Here is a 19729-nt window from a genome sequence, read left to right on the forward strand (position 1 = left end):
CACTGGCAGACTCACCAAGGGCAAATAAGGCAGGTTCACTGTAGAATCATGATTAGTAATTCTTTATATGTGTTTACACAATACTATAGCTAAGAAAGGGTTACATAAACACCTACTGGAATTCGATCCGTACATGCTTGTATCCCTATAAGACACTAATTGTTTTAAATTAAGGGTGGTGATGGCTTATCTGGGAAACATTGATTATTATTTCATGATCATAATTATTGATAATGATATATCCCACAGTGACAGCAATTGTCATATATAAGGGATCCCTTGGTTGTGATAAATTATGATCTGATTTATATATAGAGATTAAAATCTTTATACCAATTTTAAAATTTAACCTAAAACACCACCTATAGCAAAGAATGGAAATCTTTGTGCATCACCAGTATTCAAAATAATGCATGTATTTTTATTAAGGATTAATGGGCATGCTGAGACAGCAGTGATGTTGTTAGTGGAGTGCTGCAGGTATCTGCATTAGGATCATTCCTTTTCCTAGTTCAGATCAGTAATCTAGATTCTAGTACACCTAGCAAATTAGTAAAGCATGCAAGTGTCGTTAACTAACAAGATCAGCAAACACTGCAAAAGCTACAAAGGAAAGGACTTATTCCAAATTCAGGACATAAACACTTAAACGCCTGGAAGATAATATTTCATAGATACAAGTTATATAGCAAAAAAAACAGATAGCAAAAACATAAACTACAAATATAAAATTGGAATCACCAAGTTTGAAAAGCCAACTTTATTGAAAAGACTGACGGTCTTGCAGAATTATTCACCCCTTTCCAATGATGTTATGTTTTGTTGAATTCCAAATTATGTATACACAGTTATTAAATATTGATGTATTAAAAAATGTTCGCGGATTTCTTGAAGGCATTATTTGGCAAGGTGAAAAGGGTAAAATCTTGCGTGGGGAAGATGGTGGACCAAGATCCTACGATACACTTTGACTGTTTTATGTCCAAAGACCCGATCAGCCACAAAGACACTCTTTCGCAGCAGGCTCTGGGCTCATTTGTAAGTACAAAAATAAATAATTTCAGTTTTGTCCTGTGATTGCTTTTGATACTTCATGAGACTGTAATTTAGACCAATAATGCTTGTTATATCCAGTTCCCAAAAGTAAGAATCTGACTGGGACAGTTAGTGCTTCAGTATGTCTGATTTCAAACACATAATGAACGAGCATATTAAATCACTGTGGACATCTCCCCTCAAAACAGTTCCAGATTTATTTTATGGCATTTGAACTCATCTGGAATGTTATGTCAACAAATATAATGCCTTGCACTGTTATAACACTTTGCTTCCCTAAAGTGTGTTACTTATAGGAATCCCAGTCAGGCAAAACGTATATCTTTAAAACTCATTCATAAAGTAAGATGAATTGTTTTATTGCGCTTGAGAAGTGATGATCACTGGGGTTGTTTTTGTCAGTTAAAAAGAAATAATGCAGCTTGAATTTAAACTCAGGGTTTTTACACACATCATCAACTTAAGTTGTTTCTTTACATTTTAAAATGTACTTTTATTATTAATAATTGATTTGTTCAAATACCAGGAGTAGGATTGGAAGCATTATTTAGCTGCCATTGTTTTGAATTCCAAAATTCTGTTTCAGAATGTTTAGCTATAAAATGTAGATGTCCATTCCTAAAATCCTCAGTAAAAATGTTTCTTCATATGTAGTGAATATGCATTAAACAATGGCACATATGGTTGTATTATACTGTTTGTCTGTATCCTTTTTGTTTCTAATTTTTAGCAAAAAGCATAAAAAGTTCTATAATTGTTCTCTTCACAAGTAAATGTCATCGGCCTCTATCCCTTTCTTTTCAGCATTCGCTTTAGGTTTTAGAAATTCTGACTTTTCTCCAAATACAAGCACCACTTGCTGAGACCCTGTATAAACCCTCTGATTTATAATCATTACCGCAAGACCAGCAACATTCAAAGAGTGATTCATTTAGCTTTGCAAATTAGTTTCTCAGGCTTGTCACCATCCAATGTAGCTGGCATACTGTAAATAGAGAGAGCAATTCTGTAGAGTATAGCACAGGTTCAAGTGCACTGATGCTCAAGTCTTCAATTTAGGTCCTGTGCATATCCATCCTAATAAAGCTTTCTCCTTAGACATGTTGAAAAGCCTGTTAGGAGCCTTGAAAGGTCTAATCATAATGGTCCTATTGGATAGGACTCTTCTGGCTCAAGATTTTTAGGAAAGCAACCAGCAACCGATGTCTCTATAATAAAATCCTTTTTTTAAATCAAGATGTTAGTAGAGCACTTGATATTTCTCTTTATTCTCAGGTCTTTCTTTTTGACTTCAATGAGAAAGAAGAGTTTTGTAGCAGGCCACGGCAATGCTTGCCTTGTGCAGTGGTCTCAGTCATCCCCTGTGACTCTGTGCCAATTGTCACATGTACTCCCCTCTCAAAACTATCAGCTTTAGGACTGCCATATGGTAAGTGTATAACCTCTACCAAATGCTATTTACACCAAACATTGCGTGTGCGTTTATTGTGAGATCCTTTAACATAGGCTCTCTTCCATTTGATTGAACAAGTTACCAGTTAAAGGGGAACTGCAGTCCCAATTTCTCAGACCGGTTATAAAATCTTAGTAACATAATAAATTAACTGACGTTATAAAAAAAAGGCAAATTTCTAATTAAGCACAAAATCGTGAACTTTGTGAAAGTACAGTTATTCAATTTCCCACGAATTGTGATGTGTTGCAGCCCTTCCCGCTCACTAGTCTCCGTAATGACTAATGTAATGTGATGTACTGTATGAGCAAGTTGTGCAGCAGACATTTTACCACAAAAACGTTCCGACATGATCTGCATGCAGAGTTAACAAGCAAGTTCCATTGATCAACAAAACCATCTTGGAGTCGAGAACAATATTTCTATTGGATTAAAAGAGATGTATTCACAAGCCCGCTTGTTTACAACGTCATAGCATGTCACCGGACGTTTTGTTGCCTTGTTCTGAATCACAGAACATGGCGCTGTGCATATCTGTAACGTTGTCTATTTTGTGATGTAAATTGGCAGTTTTACAGGTAACTATGTACATTTTACTATTATTGCAGTTTGAATGCACTCATCAATGCTGATTTTTTCTAACCCTGAGGTATGAAAAAAGCATTGCAGATCCCCTTTAACATTTTACATCTTACAGCTATGAGACCAGAAATAATCTGTCAGCAATTTAAGCACAGAAGAAATTAGAAGATTATTCCAAAATATGTACCCTACCCAAAATGAATCAACAAAGAAACTGTGAAGGGCTCAGCAGTGTCTCGATCAGTGTAAAAACTGCACATGGAGTAAATAGTTCATTCTATGACCTATCTATTGCTAGTTAGAGTCCTGGTTTAGTCACTCATTGGACTATGACTGCGAGTACAGTGTTGACCACATACATCAAGAAATGCCAAGGCTGATTGGGATACAGCCAGCTATAGTGGAAATTGCATGGTGTTAGCCTGTGAAAATAAAAGAGAGAAATTTGGTTAACCGTGGAAATCTAAACTTAAATACCCATCATACCATCCATCCATTGTCTTGGTCATACTGGTAGGCTAATTGAACTCTGGGAAAATTAGCCCTGGTGTGACTGTATGCGTATTTGTGTCTGTGTGTGCCCTTTGATGAACTGGCATCCAATCCAGTGTGAGTCCAGCCTTGTGCCCGTTGAAAAATGGATATAAAGTATTTTTTGTCCTCATTAATAAGGAAAGGGAGCACCCCTAAAGCCAAAATGCAGTCTGAAAGCAAATCTTATTATTCTGTATTTCGTTAAGCCAGTTCAATACACATTGCTTCAGCGAAACGTTTGGATAAATTCAAATGTAAAACTCCCGATCATGAAAGGTTGCAGGTTACACAGGACATAAAAACTGTTTTTTTCCAGGAAGTTAGCTGTGAACTTTTTTTTATTGACACATTTATCTTGTAAAACCTTTCTCAGTTTCACCTTCAAAAAGCAAAACCTGGTGCACTGTGTTTTATTCTTTTCTGTTTCGTCCTTCACTTCACAGGCTCAGTGGAACGCTGGAAAAGATGCACTGTGGCTGAGAGAAGAGGAAGAGGAGAGAACACCACCATTACATTTAAGCATTATGGCACCACAGAACATAATGTGGTTTTGACAGATTACAACTGTCCAGGGAGCTCATCAAGTTCTTCACTTCCAGGGAATAACCAAGCAAAAAATCCAAAAAATGCACAATCATACAGAGGTCAGAAAAGTGGAATAGGAAATGTGCAGGTTTCATGTAATGAAAACTCCACCGACCAACAGTGGGCACTTTCATATTTTTCCTCTGGATCTATGCCTTCTTTCAGTTATATCAACGAGGCACAAACAGAAATAAACTGGACATCAGAGGCACTATCTTCTTTCATGGAAGGTAAAGTGCATCTTGGGAAGCCCATGAGTGTGTTGAGTCCTCCTTCCAAGGATGTAGAGATTGAACAATCATACCCCGGTAGGCACTATTTAACAGCAAGTCCTGGTGACTCAGTTTATAATAGGACAGATAAGTACCAGAATACCTTTAACCCGCAAATGATGAGCGAATCTGCCACACAACCATCTACTGAGCTTTCTACCACTGTCATCACGTCACGAGTTGTGAAAGACCCCCGATTAAATGGAAGAGAAAAGGATAGCTTGAAAAGAAAAATCAATGAGGAGCCAGGCTTAGAACCACATCTGAGAAAGCTATGTGTTTACCCTGCCTCACAGTCTCATACTGAACCAGTTTCAGAAAATGATTTGTACAGCCCCAATGTGCAAGTGCCTGAAAATAAGCATCCTTCAAGAAAGAAACCCCATGCTAAAGCCATTGCAGGACATGACAGTCGAAATAGTATAATAAGGATGAACAAAAGTGTAGGGGCATCTCGGGTAACTCATCCCAAAGGACTGTTCCTACATGCTCCTTCTACACACAACAAGCAGGATCTTCCCATAGATCTGCTCAAAATGAAATTTCAGAAATACTCCCTGTACCTTGTGATGACAGAAAAGGAAAGAATCGCAAAGGTTCGTTCTCTGAAAAATGTGCCTTTAGAGGAAAAAGAACTTTTACTCCGCAGAATTAGGTTTTATGAAAAATATTTAAAGAAGCATTTGCTTCACCAAGAAGATAGCTCTGTGGTAAGGGATATTCATAGAGCTCCCAGAGTTCCATGTAGACAGTCCTTGTACAGTAAAGGCACCAGCACTGAGCGTTGCTCTGTGCAGCAGGTAAAAGCTGAAGCTGATGGCCAAAAGGTGTCCAAAATGATTTCAGATGGACAACAGAAACTGAGTTTAGTAAACGTGTCACATAGCACTAAAGATTTTCCAGAGAAAACTGATGTGGTACCAGATGAATCCAGACCTGACCTTTCTGTGAATGCTGAAGTAGATTTAAAAGAGAGCTGCACTAAAGGCAATTATAAACCCTTATTGAACATTGGAGGGGCAGATTCTCAAGTGAACCTGACAAATAAGATATCCACAGCGAAGGAAAGTGAACTTGACACAGAGCAACACTGTAGTACATCGGGGAATCAGGTCACAGAGTCAGCAGAAGCTCCTCCAGAATGCCAGTCTGCTGCGGTACGACAAAGTCTTCATCTGCCAGACGAATTGCAACTGGGACGTACTTTAGATCACACAAAACAAAACCTGAATCATTATGAGGCAGGTTCTAATTTTGACTTAACTTTGGAGACATCTTCCAGTTTGGATCACACACATCTACAAAAGTCTATTACCGTGAAAACCTACAAGGGGTCTTGCGAGAATCCAATAGAAGCAACAACATCCAGTGCAGAGACAATGGATGTTGATCACTTTTACTTTCTTTGTGAACACCAACAAGATTCAGCAGGAAAGCTGGAAGGTTCAGAACTTAGAAGTGAAGAAGCAGTGCATTCTGAACAAGAAACTGCAAATGCAGAGGAATATTGCACCAATGATTTGTGTATTTCCCACTATGAAGAGGTATCCTATGGTGTTGTTTCAGAAAACGGGGAGGCTATTGAGTGTGATCTCTTTAGTCAGAACCACTTGCAACACAAAACAGCACAATTAGAAGCAGGCAACATGCGCCATACCAGCTCAACACATATTAAGAAAAGGGATGGTGGATGTGACACACAGGCTTCTCACACAACTGGAAACGAAGGTGAAGATTCACCATGTAATTATGAATTTGAGGAGGCTGAAAGGGAATGTTGTGAGACTCATGCCATTAAGGATGGTGTTAGTTCCTCAGATAAAGTGTACTGGTTTTTACACCGAAGAATACAATTTGGACAGATGATAAGTACAGCATCACACCCACATGCAATAAAAACTGCTTCAAATGCAGGTTCCCTGAAAGACATGGCCAATCATTCCAGTTTGTCTGAGGACATGACTGAAATGAAACACGAAGTCTCCCGGGCCACAAAGAAACCAAATTTCCAGATTACAATTAAAAGTGATGCCAGGGATTCCTGTATCACCAGCCCACAGTTATGTAAGCTGCTTTTTTTTAAGAAATCTTCATATAATGAAACCGAGCATAAAAGGATAAAACAAATCATGAGCTCATCAGCATTGGATGGTGTATCGTCTAATGGAACTGTATCTTTATGTGCTCAACAACCTGAAAACATATGTATTTCTTCCCCTACAAAAGACAATGAATATGTTCCAAAAGATCCTGTTTTTTCTAATTGCAAAGAACAAAAAACTGTCACCTATGATACATCCTTCAGTAAAACAAAGATTGAAGGGTATATTGGACATGAATCAGAGATCAGTCAAAGTGATCTTGCACAAAAACAAAAAGATATCACAACTGACTTCAAGCCATTTCATGAAGGTACTGACATTTCGGACTCTGAGCCTTCACACCTGCTTAAAAATCATACTGAAATGAAAATGACACTTCAGGGAAAGATAGGGTTTTCATCTCACAGAACGGTTCATAAATGCCTTTCTGATAATTCAGAAGAGCAGTTTGAATTAGAAAATAAGATTAAAGCGTTTGAACAAAACAGATCTATTTTGCTGAATAGCATTTGTGTGCAAAGCCATGCAAATTGTTTTGACCTTGGTGCAGATGTAGATGTCAGATGTGATCACAGTACAGCTGCAGAAGACTCTTCACACAATCTGCTGATCCCTGCAACCAGCCAGTCCAAATCTCCAGAAGGGAAGCAATCAGCGGGACAGATTGTTGACATTGGCATGACCTCGTACTTCAACATAAATAGTAATGCTGGGAAAAAATCCAAGATCTCCACTGTTTTCAAAAACAATCAAGCGAGACTTTTTAGGAAACATACAGGCTTTTCCACATTGTGTCAAAGAAAGAAATTGCATAAAACGTTTATAAAAGCGCCAGGAGGTCTGAACAGGATTTCCAAGTCACAACCCACTGTATTGATTTCAAAAGAAAATAATTCAAATGGTGTGAAAAGAATTCAAATGTCCAGGAAAAACAATCCTATGGTGCTAAGAAATGTTTGGAAGGCTCAGCACCTGAAAAACCTTATGAATTTGAAGGTGGTCAAGTCTCAAACAGCTGTAGCCAGAAAAAAAATCCAGATGAAAAAGTGTCAATATGCAAAGAATAACCAGGAGGAAGCTCATATTTCTTGTAGCTTCAACCCCTCTGCGAGTAAAGAGGAAGAGTCAAATTTACTGCAGAATGTATGTGATGAACAGAAGAATTGGAAAGAAAAGCTTCTTGTTACAGAGGACATCAAAGAGCCTGGCAGCACACATGTTTCAAATTTACCTTTCACTGCTCCTGTTCCAAATGAGGATTATTTGAATACTCCCCAGGTAGAGGACTCTGCAAAAACACAAGAATGCCAAAGTAAAAAGGTCTGGGGGTCAACAGAGCTTTGTGGTTCAATCTTTCAATCTAGCCTGACTCCTTTCAGATCAATAATGGCAGAAAATGAAAAGAGTCTTTCTTGTGCATTTCCTATAACGGCTGAAAAAGCAATGCCAGTTGACATCCATGTAACAGAGACAGAGGAAGTGGCAAGGCCTAATATCAGTATATCTCACGCCCAGGAAACATTATCGGCTGGTGTAAATATGGATTACCTGCTGAAAATTCATTCTGAGCCACGTGTTAATCCATTAGAAAATGCAGTTAGCCTCTGCACCTCTGGAGCAGAGGTTGTGACAAATATTGATTCTTGGGAACCTAGCAAATTAGAGAATAAAAATACATACATGGTAATCCCTGCATTGCCAAAAGACAAAGAGAAGTTGGAGCTGTTGAAAGAAAATACTGGGATGGATAGTATGACTTCCCATGAAGGACAGACTGCAAGAAATGAAAATTCCGAATTTAAATACTTCTCTCATGGGGCGGAATCTAGTCTTGAGTTCACAACAGGCTCACACCACAGGGAGAAATCAAAGAAGGACAAGGAGGATGTCAAAAAGACTAACAGTACTTGTTTATCCTGCTCTTCAGGGAAATGGAAGCCCAAGCACTACCTACAGAAGAAAAATGCCCCTGAAGCAGATGATGATAGAGGCAAATCCCTTTACTATGTACATCAAATAGGTAGTTTTGCTGCTAAGCTGACAGAAATATTCAATGTTACCTTGAATTATTCTAATACAGATGAAAGGGACATTGACACAGGCAGTCATCAAACTGGAAAATGTTCCAGGTTATTATACCAAACTGAGAATCATTCTCCAAATGATTTTGCAAAGACAGCGGATACCCTTTGCAGTTCTAAAGGTAAAGACCTAAATAGGTTAAGTGCAATTTTGAGTGAAAAACAGAACTGCCGCAGAGGCTCAAGAAAGGATTTTGAAGTCATCACAAGTGCTGAACAAGTCAACCAACATTTTACACAGCAGTTACCCGAAGCAGACAAACAAAAAGACAGACATCAAACAAAATCTCTATCAATCCTGCCTGACACTAAGATTCAGATGGAATCTTACAGCTATAATCTATTTAGAGTAGCAAGTGGCAGTGTTTGGTACCATTGCAAAGATGAAATGGGAGACTCATTTACACTAATCAAACAAACAGAAACTGTTAAGAATCACCATGAAATAGAACCCAGTCACTCCAAAATGGATTTATTTTACACTACATTAAAAATAGACTATAGTGTGAAAGACATATCAAATACTCTAAAGGAGGCTGATGCTGCATTTTTGTTGGATCAGTTATATCCCCTGAGATCAAAATGCAGGGAGATGCTTACCTCATTTGTTTCAGCCTTTGAGAGAGATCAGTGTGTGAACTTCAAGGAAGCTTTTATTTCGAAAGACCTAATCATGGAGAAACATCTAAAAGGCTTAGCCGAACCCATAAAGCTGAAATATAGAGCGCTGAACTCATTTCTAGAACTCCAAATGATGATGGAAGCAGTGCAATTTGTGGAAAACAAAATAAGTTTCCTGAATGGATCACCAACATTCAGGAGTTTACTTTGGTATGACCCATCTCTGTACAGTGAGCTCAAGAAAGGTAAGAATGGATTCCAGCAGCAGTCATCTTTGTACCCACAATTCCAGGAATGTCTTGCGCAATATGGCTACAGTGAGTTGAGAAAACACCACTCTTATTTCTCTTCACCCACATGTTTGCACACCAAAGAAACTTCTTATTACTTGTTCCTGAAGAACAGAAGGGAAAGAGCTGAGAGCCTGGCTGCAGTGCATAATTACACCGACTATGGCAGTTTCTTTTTTTCAGTACCTCTGTCATGTGGCATCAACTTTGGGAATAGCATAGAAGACTTGCAACTTCTTCTAAGAAATATTTGCTCTTTCATGCGAAACCTTCCAAAAGAGGTTTTGTGCGACAGCTTCGATTTCGCAAAGGTGGTGCATCTTTCCATCATACGAAGGCTGGTTTGTGAAAAGGTCAACTTCCTGATGAGCAACAAAGACATCAATTCAAAAGCCTCATGGTTTGGGTTCGAACACATTCTGTTTGATGTTGCAAAGACTCTGGTGTGGAAGGACCTCAAGGGGCAGGAAAGTGGTACAATCCAATACACAGGTGTGAAGCAGAGGACCGTGTTGCAGGTTAATAACATTGCTGTTCGCCATCAGCAGAAACTCTATGACAAGATTGTGTCTGACTGTGTAGCTGCTACTTCAGGATCCAAACCCAGAGCAAACCAACACTCCTGCTCAATGAATGGGAAACAAGAAGCTGTACAGGTAAACAGCTGTCTGCCTGGTCAATCAGTTGTTAGCTTGTTAGAAATCAGAAAGTTTGTCTTATTTGATGTTCTAATTGTTTTCAACTTAGTGATTTGTGAAGGTAGACAATGCTAAGAGTCCTATGTGACAAATATTTTGTGTTTTCTCCTGCTCATCATTGGTGAAATCCTAATAATAGCACACAAAGGACTTACTAGCACAAATGTACTAAAAAAAGAAAATATGTTTTGAAATTATTGGATTTTCTAGGATATAACCTAGAAGTAATCAATCTATATATCAATTAACTGGCCATTGTAGTGATGTTCATGGCCATATTTTCAAATCTAGTACCAGAAAAACACTAACTCTAAAATGGAATTATTTCCTGTCAAGTATTGATGGGAAGGCAGTGAAATAAAAGGTATGACTTTGGACTCATGACTGGCAGGTTGTGGGTCCCAGTCCCTGCTGCAGACACTGATGTAGTACCTTGAGAGAGGTACTTTACCCAATTGTTTGTCTTCTCAGACTAAAGATTGGAAAAACACTTATTTCCATAAGTAAAACAGAAAAAATAAAAGGAAAAATACAAAGGAATCTTAGTGGATAAAGGAAGTCTGATTGGAACCTCAGAAACATATGATCCCAGCTTTTTGGTGATGGTCTTGTAAAATTTGGTTGATAATTCGATTTTGAGATCTGTATGAAATCATACTAACTCAGCTGTTTTTCATAACATGTAACCATCCGGTTATACTCATAATTACTGGAACCAGCATTATAGAATGATTTACATAGCTCTTGGTCGGAATGACAGTGAGAATTTTGTGCCACATGCCGCCATCTTAACTATGTCACAATAGCGCCCAGCATCCCAAGGGAAGTTTCTTGGTCCCATTGTTGGGTCTCCTGAAGTAGATTACCCTATCATCTTTAAAATCAAAATTTAAAATGGAAAATGTAAGTGATGGTGCTCGTGCTGATGACAAGTGTTTGTATTGATAAACAATGATAATAATTCTTTACACTTACATAGCACTTTTTTGGTCACTCCACTCTAAGTGGACTTCCTGTCATCTCTGATGTGTAACACCCACTTGGATGACATAATGACAACCAAAGTGCACCAGTACACTCACCACACACCAGCTATCAGTGGGGAGGAGAACAGAGTGATGAAGCCAGTTCATAGATTATAAGGAGGCCAGAGATTGGTAAAGGCCAGGGGGAATTTGGTCAGGACACAGGGGTAACACCCCTAATCTTTTCGAGAAATGCCCTGGGATTTCACTACAGAGAGTCAGGACCTCAGTTTTATGCTTCATCTTAAGGACAGAGCCTTTTTTACAGTATAGTGTCCCCTTCCCTCTGCATTAGGGGCATTGGGATCCACAAAAACTGCAAGGCAAGCACTCCTTACTGATTCCTACTAACACCCCTTCCAGCAGCAGCCTTAGCTTTCCCAAAAGGCCTCAGCCAGGCAGTGCCAGATTTCCCATTAGGCACTATAGGCACCAACAGTCTTCAAACACCAAATGCCAGTAGCCAGGCACTCAGGCTTAGCTTCAGTGGGTTCCCAATTGTGAGCTGAAGTGTGATAGAGCTGCTGGCTACATCAGCAAAATTAAAATTAGATATGGATGGATGTTTGCCCGTTATGCCTTGTTAATATCGACAATTTACTTTCTCACATTTCATGTTTCATGTTTCATATGTAAATGTCAATGATAAAGTGTACAATGTTTTAAAAGATGTTTTTTAAATGTTTTTGTCATCTCTGCTGTTCAAGGATTAAGTGATAAATCTTATCGAACCAATTTTATATAATTATGAGATTGAATATGATATTTTTATGGTAAAAACTAAAACCTTTGGTTTAAAATATATTGATGTACTTAGCCGTATGTACTGTAATTGAGACAGACACTGCATTACTGTCTACACTGCACACATTACAGTTAAGGCATGAAACATCGCTATACAGTATATCATTGTACCCTACAGGAAAATCATCCCCTTTTAGGGTGCAACGTCTGACACAACAGAATACAGTAATATTTTTACAGTCAATGTCCAGATTGCACTGTGCTAAAAGTCATTTCTAGTGTAAAAAACCTTTGTGAAGACATCTCATTATCCATGGGCTTTAGCAGTAAAATAAGATAAAAATAGTCAAGTGAAATGTTTCAGAACAGGAAAGCTTATCTAGTGAATGCGTAGTGCATCATATTGTTTTTCAACACTGAAGACAGCTTGTATCATAAGCAATACAGCAGGTCTCAGTGCACCGTACTTTCCTGACAAAACCACAGAGATAACTTATTTAGGAGATCCCACTTCAAGGTGAAAAGGTAGATCAAGATTAGGCTGAGTACAGTACGGAGCTTGCACCAGTGATTATCTGAGACGTTTGAACAGCTGTGGAACATTTCTCAGTCCATTCAGAAAAGCTGTAAAATTCTTCTGGAGCTCCCCTGTACACCAAAGACTGGTTTTGCACATTCTGGAAACTCAGGAAAAAAGTCTCTCTGATAGCCAAGCAAGCCTAGGACCGAAGGATGTGCGATCTTTCTGACAAGCAAGGGCAGTTTAGAATGAGTTGTGTCTTTGCTGCCTCAGGTTACTTTCCTTACAGACTAGTTACAGCCCCACCATACATCACAGAGCCCGATAAAAACTGTATTTTTTTTACTTGAAACTGGGGTCTTGAATTTGCAGTTTTTAAGTTGCTATAGTCTGTAGAATGTCATTGACGTACTGGAAAAAGCTCCAGGGTTTAATTTTATTGCAACAGCTCGGCAAGCCATTTTTGGAGAAAGATGAGAGTGTTTATCACCATAGCCAATTGATTGATTTAGAGCTAGTCTGTGGAAAGCATAAACTCTGACACGTTCTTCTCATTGTTTACGTAGAGTAAACCTCACCAGCCTCATGCATTACTAAAATATCAGTCTAGTCAGCATCAATGCTTACTTCAATTATGTGTAATAATGTTCTTAGAGTGGGAGAATGAGCTGTACTGTCACTCCGATGTACATATATTTGAATTTGAGCAATACATCAAATGCAAAGTACTTCAAGATCAGTGTCAGAAGCAGTAATACAATATTGTATTTCACACTGGTCACTAAAGGTTTCAGATTTTCTCTCTCTGAAATTATCAGTTACACAACACATTTTAAAGCACTCCTTGTTGTAACCCCAGATACAGGGGGAGTTTAAATGGATAAGAAAGCTACTCTCTCTCTCTTTTATTCTCAAGCCATAATTTTGATCATCATTTTCATCAGAGCAAGGTTCTTTCATGGCTTCATTCTTACTTTAGCCTTCAAGGTCTCCATTATTTGTGAACATTTGCAGTGTATGAGCTGGAGAAAGTGCTTAGGGCTTGTGTTAAGGCGCCATTTGCACAGATAACTTATGCTGTGACTCGATATTCTCTGCCCTCTGACTGTCCAATTTGTGTTGTTCAGAAGTGAAGGTCATTGTAACTGCAGAGGGGAAAGACTTAACTTGCTGCTATAAGTCTGCAGTCCTCCTCAGTAAACTAGCTTTTTCACAAGTTACCATTTTCAACTTATCATTTGGGTCCTGAACTGCAGTAACTCACTAATCAAGACAACGGAGTCCCAGTCCATAAATTCATTAATATTTAATCTGCTTTTTTCTTAACCTTCTCCTCCTTCAATTGAGCTAACAATAATTCAGAAACTTTCAAAGGATCATTTGATTTGTTTTTTTGCTGTCAGCCTACTCTTAATGGGACATCGATCTACTTTATCCTGGAGGATCTCCCATCACTAGCTAATTCCCAAATTGTGTATAAATATTTAGGTGTGCTAAAAGAAGTAAAACGTTATTCTTTATTCATAGGCTCGAGGTTCTATTTAATATACTGTACAGTTTAAAGTGATGAGGCATTATTTTGAATTTTTATACATCTTTGGAAAGGTATTTACAACCAGCTTTAAAGGACCACTGTCATCACCTTTCATTTGAAAACATAATTTGTATAAGGCTGTTTCATAATTTATTAGCTGTTTGTTCCACTAGGAAAAGCACTGCTGCAGGATTCTAGGATCCTGTCTACGCTAGATAGCAACAGTGCCAAACTTCAGCTTGTTATCGTCAGATCATAGAAGCAAAGGAAAGGTTGAGCCTGTTCAGTTCAGTGAGACAGTAGATGGCGCTCTTCCCTCGGTACTGAAATTTCTCTAACTGCCTTTGGTGTGGTGACGGCGGACACTCCGCTGTAGGAGGTCTCGTCCTTCAGACTTTGAGCTACAATTCTTGGTTTGCACAGTGTGATCCCTTCCCCAACGGATCAGCTGTAAATCAGGGCAGCTGGTGCACAGCGGTGTTGAACACAGACTTCTTTTTATGTCTGTGTTGAAGTGAGTGAAATACACCATCCTGTTCTGCGTGTTTCTTTTTAACTGTGTCGAAATGTTCTTCATGTTTAATATATTTTCAGAGCAAAGACACATATCCGGCAGACTATTTGGCGAAAAAGGATAGCATGCCTGATAACGAAAGGTGAGAGCTGTTGAACAATGTGCCACCTGCTCATAGTATCACCCGCTGCCACATTTGTCTGTGCTCACATGATCTTTTTCAATATGCTGCATGTAACATGTGCAATATTTTTTATATTACTGGACTAGTACTACCTCACTAGTTACAATGTACAGCTTTAACAAATCTTGTGTGCAACACAAAAAGAAAAAAGAAAAATGAGCTGTACATTCCACAATAGATGAGAACCTTTTAATACAGTCTATTGAGTGCCAAATACCATGGAGTGTCAGTCATTTGCTTCATCTATTAGGTTTAAAACGTTTTCACATAAGAAAAACTACTATATTTTTAAAGATAAAAATCTACTATGTCATGCATTTATATTTTCACTAACCACTCTATTTCTGTATATATCTTAAGATTTTGTGCAATTTCTGGAGCAGTCTTTATGTTTGGGCTCACACTATTGACCGCTGTAACCACAGGGCGTGATTGACAAAGTGCCAACAGGATCTTCTAATCCATTAGCGATCAAGCCTTTCATGTTTTAATGCACTACAAGCATTGTACAGGAGGCTCTACGCCGATTGGAGGAAAACCTATCTCGCTATGAAGCTACGGATGTCCCGGAGATGGTGGGGGTCATTGCTAAGTTAGTTGGGCTGAGTGGTTTGTTGGCATTCTTGTGCTGTTTCACTGGAACTAGGAAAGTCATGGCCAGATAGTCCCAGCTCTACCACTGGCAGTGATAAAACCATCCTACACTGCAGAACAGGGGGGAGCCCAGGTCATAGTCGTCTACTAACCCAGCCTTGTGATCTTGACATGGGGACCACAGTACTCCATCTTAAGAACTCAGTTTTAAATAATTAACAAATAAGAAAATGTTTGAAGCGTGAAAAGGGTGCATTGAAGTTGTACTTGATGATAGCACCAACAGCCATATCACTCTGCAACTCACAACTGGCAACCCACTGCAGCTAAGCAGGTGTGAGCCTGGTCAGTACCTGGATGGGAGACCTCCTGGGAAAAACTAAGGTTGCTGCTGGAAGATGTGTTAGTGGGGCCAGCAGGGGGTGCTCACCCTGTGGTCCATGTGGGTCCTAATGCCCCAGTATAGTGATGGGGACACTATACTGTAAACAGGTGCTGTCCTTTGGATGAGATGTAAAACTGAGGTCCTGACTCTCTGTGGTCATTAAAAATCCCAGGGTGTTTCTCGAAAAGAGTAGGGGTGTAACTCTGGCATCCTGGCCAATTTTCCTATTGGCCCTTACCAGTAATGACCTCCTAATGATCCCCATCTTGAATTGGCTTTATTACTCTGCTCTCCTCTCCACTGATAGCTGATGTGTGGTGAGCATTCTGGTGTGTTATGGCTGCTGTCGCATCATCCAGGTGTGGCTGCACATTGGTGGTGGTGGTGGGGAGTCCCCATTACCTGTAAAGCGCTTTGAGTGGAGTGTCCAGAAAAAAGCTTTATAAGTGTAAGCAATTATTATTATATTGGTGGTCCACTAAAAAACACAGCACAGCCAAATTTGCACTGTATCGTTTTGCACCGTACAGTTTTACACAGCCTCCTTTTCCAATATAATATGTATTAGAATGTGAGACCTACATCATGAAAACCTAAACTCTTGAAGACAATAAAGCAACCAAACAGCAAAAGATCTTAGTACTGAAATTGAATGGGTTGGTTTGTTTGGGAAATCGAGTGGTCGGTGTAAATATTTAAAGTTTTTGGACATGATGCACAACTTATTTTATAATTATGAATACTCAGTATTCATAATTCATAATTTATGTGAACATGAATTACCACATTTAAAGTGCCATACTGTGTTCAAAATCTGTGAAACAAAACAAAAACAACCCTTGCAAAAAAAGATAATCATATATTTTTCTGAGTTCAGTTCAGCAGCTTACATACAGTAAAATTAACATAATATACCGGGTGACTTTTAATTTGCAAGGAAGCCTTGTCAGCCCATATTTGAAACCTATAGATATTAGACAAGCCAACAAAGAAAAAATATTGTAACTTCTTGGGTTAATTATCTGGTGACGTAAACCAATCAAATGTCAGGTCTGAAAAGACAGCATCTACCGATAACTGTTACACTATTCAATGACCACAAGCCTCAAAGTAGTCACGTGCTTATTAATTCTTTTCTCGACAGGAAAGAGTTAAAAACAACTGTCAGTAGACAGCAGCAGCCTGTGACTCTTCCTTCGGGACACATCAAGGACAATGAGGTCATGACCTGTCCTCTGGCAATTAAGGAGATCCGAGACACATCATTACAGCTGGAGACCACTGCTCTCAGAAATGGTCATGACTCTTTACAGCTACAGCCTCATGTGCAAGCACTTAGTGAGACAATTCTGGAGACAATATATAAACTGCAGAATGGCTCTGAGCAGCAGATTAAAAAAAAAGCCAAATCTTTGGAGCCTTTTCCCCACACATTAGCCTCTGAGCAGGGTATGATGTGCGACGTAAATTGCACTCCAAAAACCAAGGTTTCATCTTCTGACTTCGTGTCTGTGGGGAGGGTGTTTGAGCAGCAGCGCACAACATGGGCACCTTGGCACAAGAATCACGGTTCATCCCTGCAGCGTACTCTGCCCTGTCCAGTTTCCCACGCACAACAGCGAGAATGCCACAGGTACCAGCAGCAGCTGAGACCAGCCTGGGGTGAGACAAAGACACAGACTTGTATATCAAACAAAAGGCACCCTGAGAGACGTCCGGGCAGTGAGGGACTTTTAAGGCCCAGCATCTTACAGAACAGCCAGCAGCAGACTCTGCATTCACAGGCACCACACTACTGGAACCAGCCCGTCTTACCCTTTTGGTCTCTGCACCAGGGAGGTGGTGCGTGGACACAGCAGCTTCACAGTGCTCCTGTGTGCTCTGGAAGGCAGGAGCTCCAACCAGCCAGTACTTACCACGCATTTGCAAGCACTACAGATCATGGATCTCAGTTTCATCATCTTCAGGCATTAAACAACTCCTGTCCGTATTACAATTGTGAACCCTTTCTCTTTTGTAATGGGTATCCATTTGGTATGAGCAATTCTCAGATACCTGCAGTGGACTCTCAGCAACTGAGGACATTTTATTCTGATCCAAATTGTTCTGCAGCAAGTCAGCCACCACCAGGTATGTTAGTACATGAGCTTCTGTGTCACTCATTATTTTTTGTTTTACTACATGTATACAGCTTGTGAAATCTACTTTATTGTGCTGAAGACCACTATCTGAAGTTAACAGATTCTTTACATCTTGAAATATATAACATAGTGGAACAAAGAGTTAATGTTTAAACAAAATATGAGATAAATTCTAAAAATGCGTAAAACATTTTTCAGGAAAAAAGTGAATTATCACCTGTCAGCTGTTTGACTGTCAGTTAAACTAACTTTACCTTTGATATTTCTGTTTTTCAGTGTACTGGAATTAGAGAGAAGCAGAGAACACAAGAACATTATGTCTGATGGTTCTATTTTTGGTTGTTTTCAAGAGTCCTTTCTGAAAACTTTAGGTCTGAAAGCTTTTATATGTTTCTTTCATATTTCTTAAAAAATATATTTTTGTATTTTTTGCAGAGTCCTGCCAAGATAATATTTTCCTTCATGCTTTCCTAGAATTTTATGCTCAATTTGTAAAGAACAAAATGTTATCCATGATTTAATCCTATACATTGTCTGAGCACTATTTGTTTCTGTACTGTTTGTCATATTAAAATGTATTTTTGACAAATTTGTCAGTATTTTTCTATAAAAGGTACAGTACTGATGTGACAGAACCCACCCTTAGATAAGGTGGACTCATTGATCTGAGCCCATGAAGATTCACAAGGATGACCCTATATGATGCTGGAGACTTTATTTCAGGGTAAACAGGAGATCTTACATTCAAAAGACTGTAAAGAGAAGCTCCCACCCACACCCCTTGCCTATTGTTAAACTCTAGCAGTCTGACCTGACTGCTTCTTAAAACGCAACTCATCACTAACACAGTGAAAGTCCCTATACCCATGTACCCAAACACATCACTGATTAACACCCATGTGAGAATGTGTCATCTACCACACTGTAAAAATAATAAAAATGAACAATTTAACCCCAGTGAAATTATTCTCGAGTAGAGGACGGTGGCTAGTGGCAGGTCAGTTGTTATTAAAGTCCCTTCAAAGACCAGCCTGCTACACTTTGCTTTTCTTTATTAATGCAAATTTTAGGTTCATTTAATATGTATCCTTGGCAGGGATATAGGGAAAGTATATATACAAAACAGGTAATGCTTTGTATTCCTATGTTTGCATATTAAATGTAATATAAATATTAAATGTATTCAAGATAATACGTTATACAATAGTGTAATGAATCTGTACAGTATTGAGCTAATAAATCTTACAAGTCATTTATGTTAACATAGTAAACCTTTTTTCGGACTGTGGAAATGTTACAAAAAGCCAACAGCATAGTTATACTGCATACAGTTACATAACATGTTAGCAGCTAAAGCTGTACTATACATGACCTATTGTCAAGTTAGACACCATAATCCAAATAGATATGCAAAGGAGAGCAGCATTGTTACAGAGCTGAAAGATGACATCCAGTGTACACACTGTAGGAGGGAGGAAGGGTGCTACTGTCTATATCAGTCCAAACACTTTAGTTCTTATATTTGAGAACGTGGACACGCTGGAGAAGACTACACTTCCCAGGAGCCTCTGGTGAGCAGCAAGCTGGGTCATCGATCACTGGGGTCATCAGTAGTGTGTCTGGAGCAGTATAAAAGAAGCTAGCTGGGCCAGACTGTTGTTTAAAGAGACTAGGCTAAAGGACTGTCCTTCAGTCCAGTCTCCTTAATCTTGGATTTCTGTTTATATCTCCAAATGTGCATGTACAGAACTATATTGACGCAGAGGAAATGTCTCAAGTCCATTAAAAGAGCACTCTTATTATTATTCCTATAG

The 19729-nt window shown here is 39.0% G+C and overlaps 1 long non-coding RNA gene across 6 annotated transcripts in view; it reads left to right on the forward strand.

Annotated features, from left to right (window-relative positions):
• Positions 1–18473, forward strand: part of LOC107075570 (uncharacterized) — a 38898-nt gene extending 20425 nt beyond the window's left edge. For 5 of the 6 annotated variants that reach the window (XR_011189063.1, XR_011189062.1, XR_011189067.1 and 2 more), the window contains 6 exons: positions 895–1038; positions 2332–2485; positions 4069–10232; positions 14692–14753; positions 16919–17904; positions 18192–18473. This is a non-coding gene — a long non-coding RNA (uncharacterized lncRNA). The remainder of the gene's footprint in view (positions 1–894; positions 1039–2331; positions 2486–4068; positions 10233–14691; positions 14754–16918; positions 17905–18191) is intronic. The other variant, XR_011189066.1, reaches the window with a different exon arrangement.
• Positions 18474–19729: the final 1256 nt, after the last annotated feature.

This window comes from Lepisosteus oculatus, chromosome 3 (genome assembly GCF_040954835.1).
Source record: "Lepisosteus oculatus isolate fLepOcu1 chromosome 3, fLepOcu1.hap2, whole genome shotgun sequence".
NCBI lineage: Eukaryota > Metazoa > Chordata > Actinopteri > Semionotiformes > Lepisosteidae > Lepisosteus > Lepisosteus oculatus.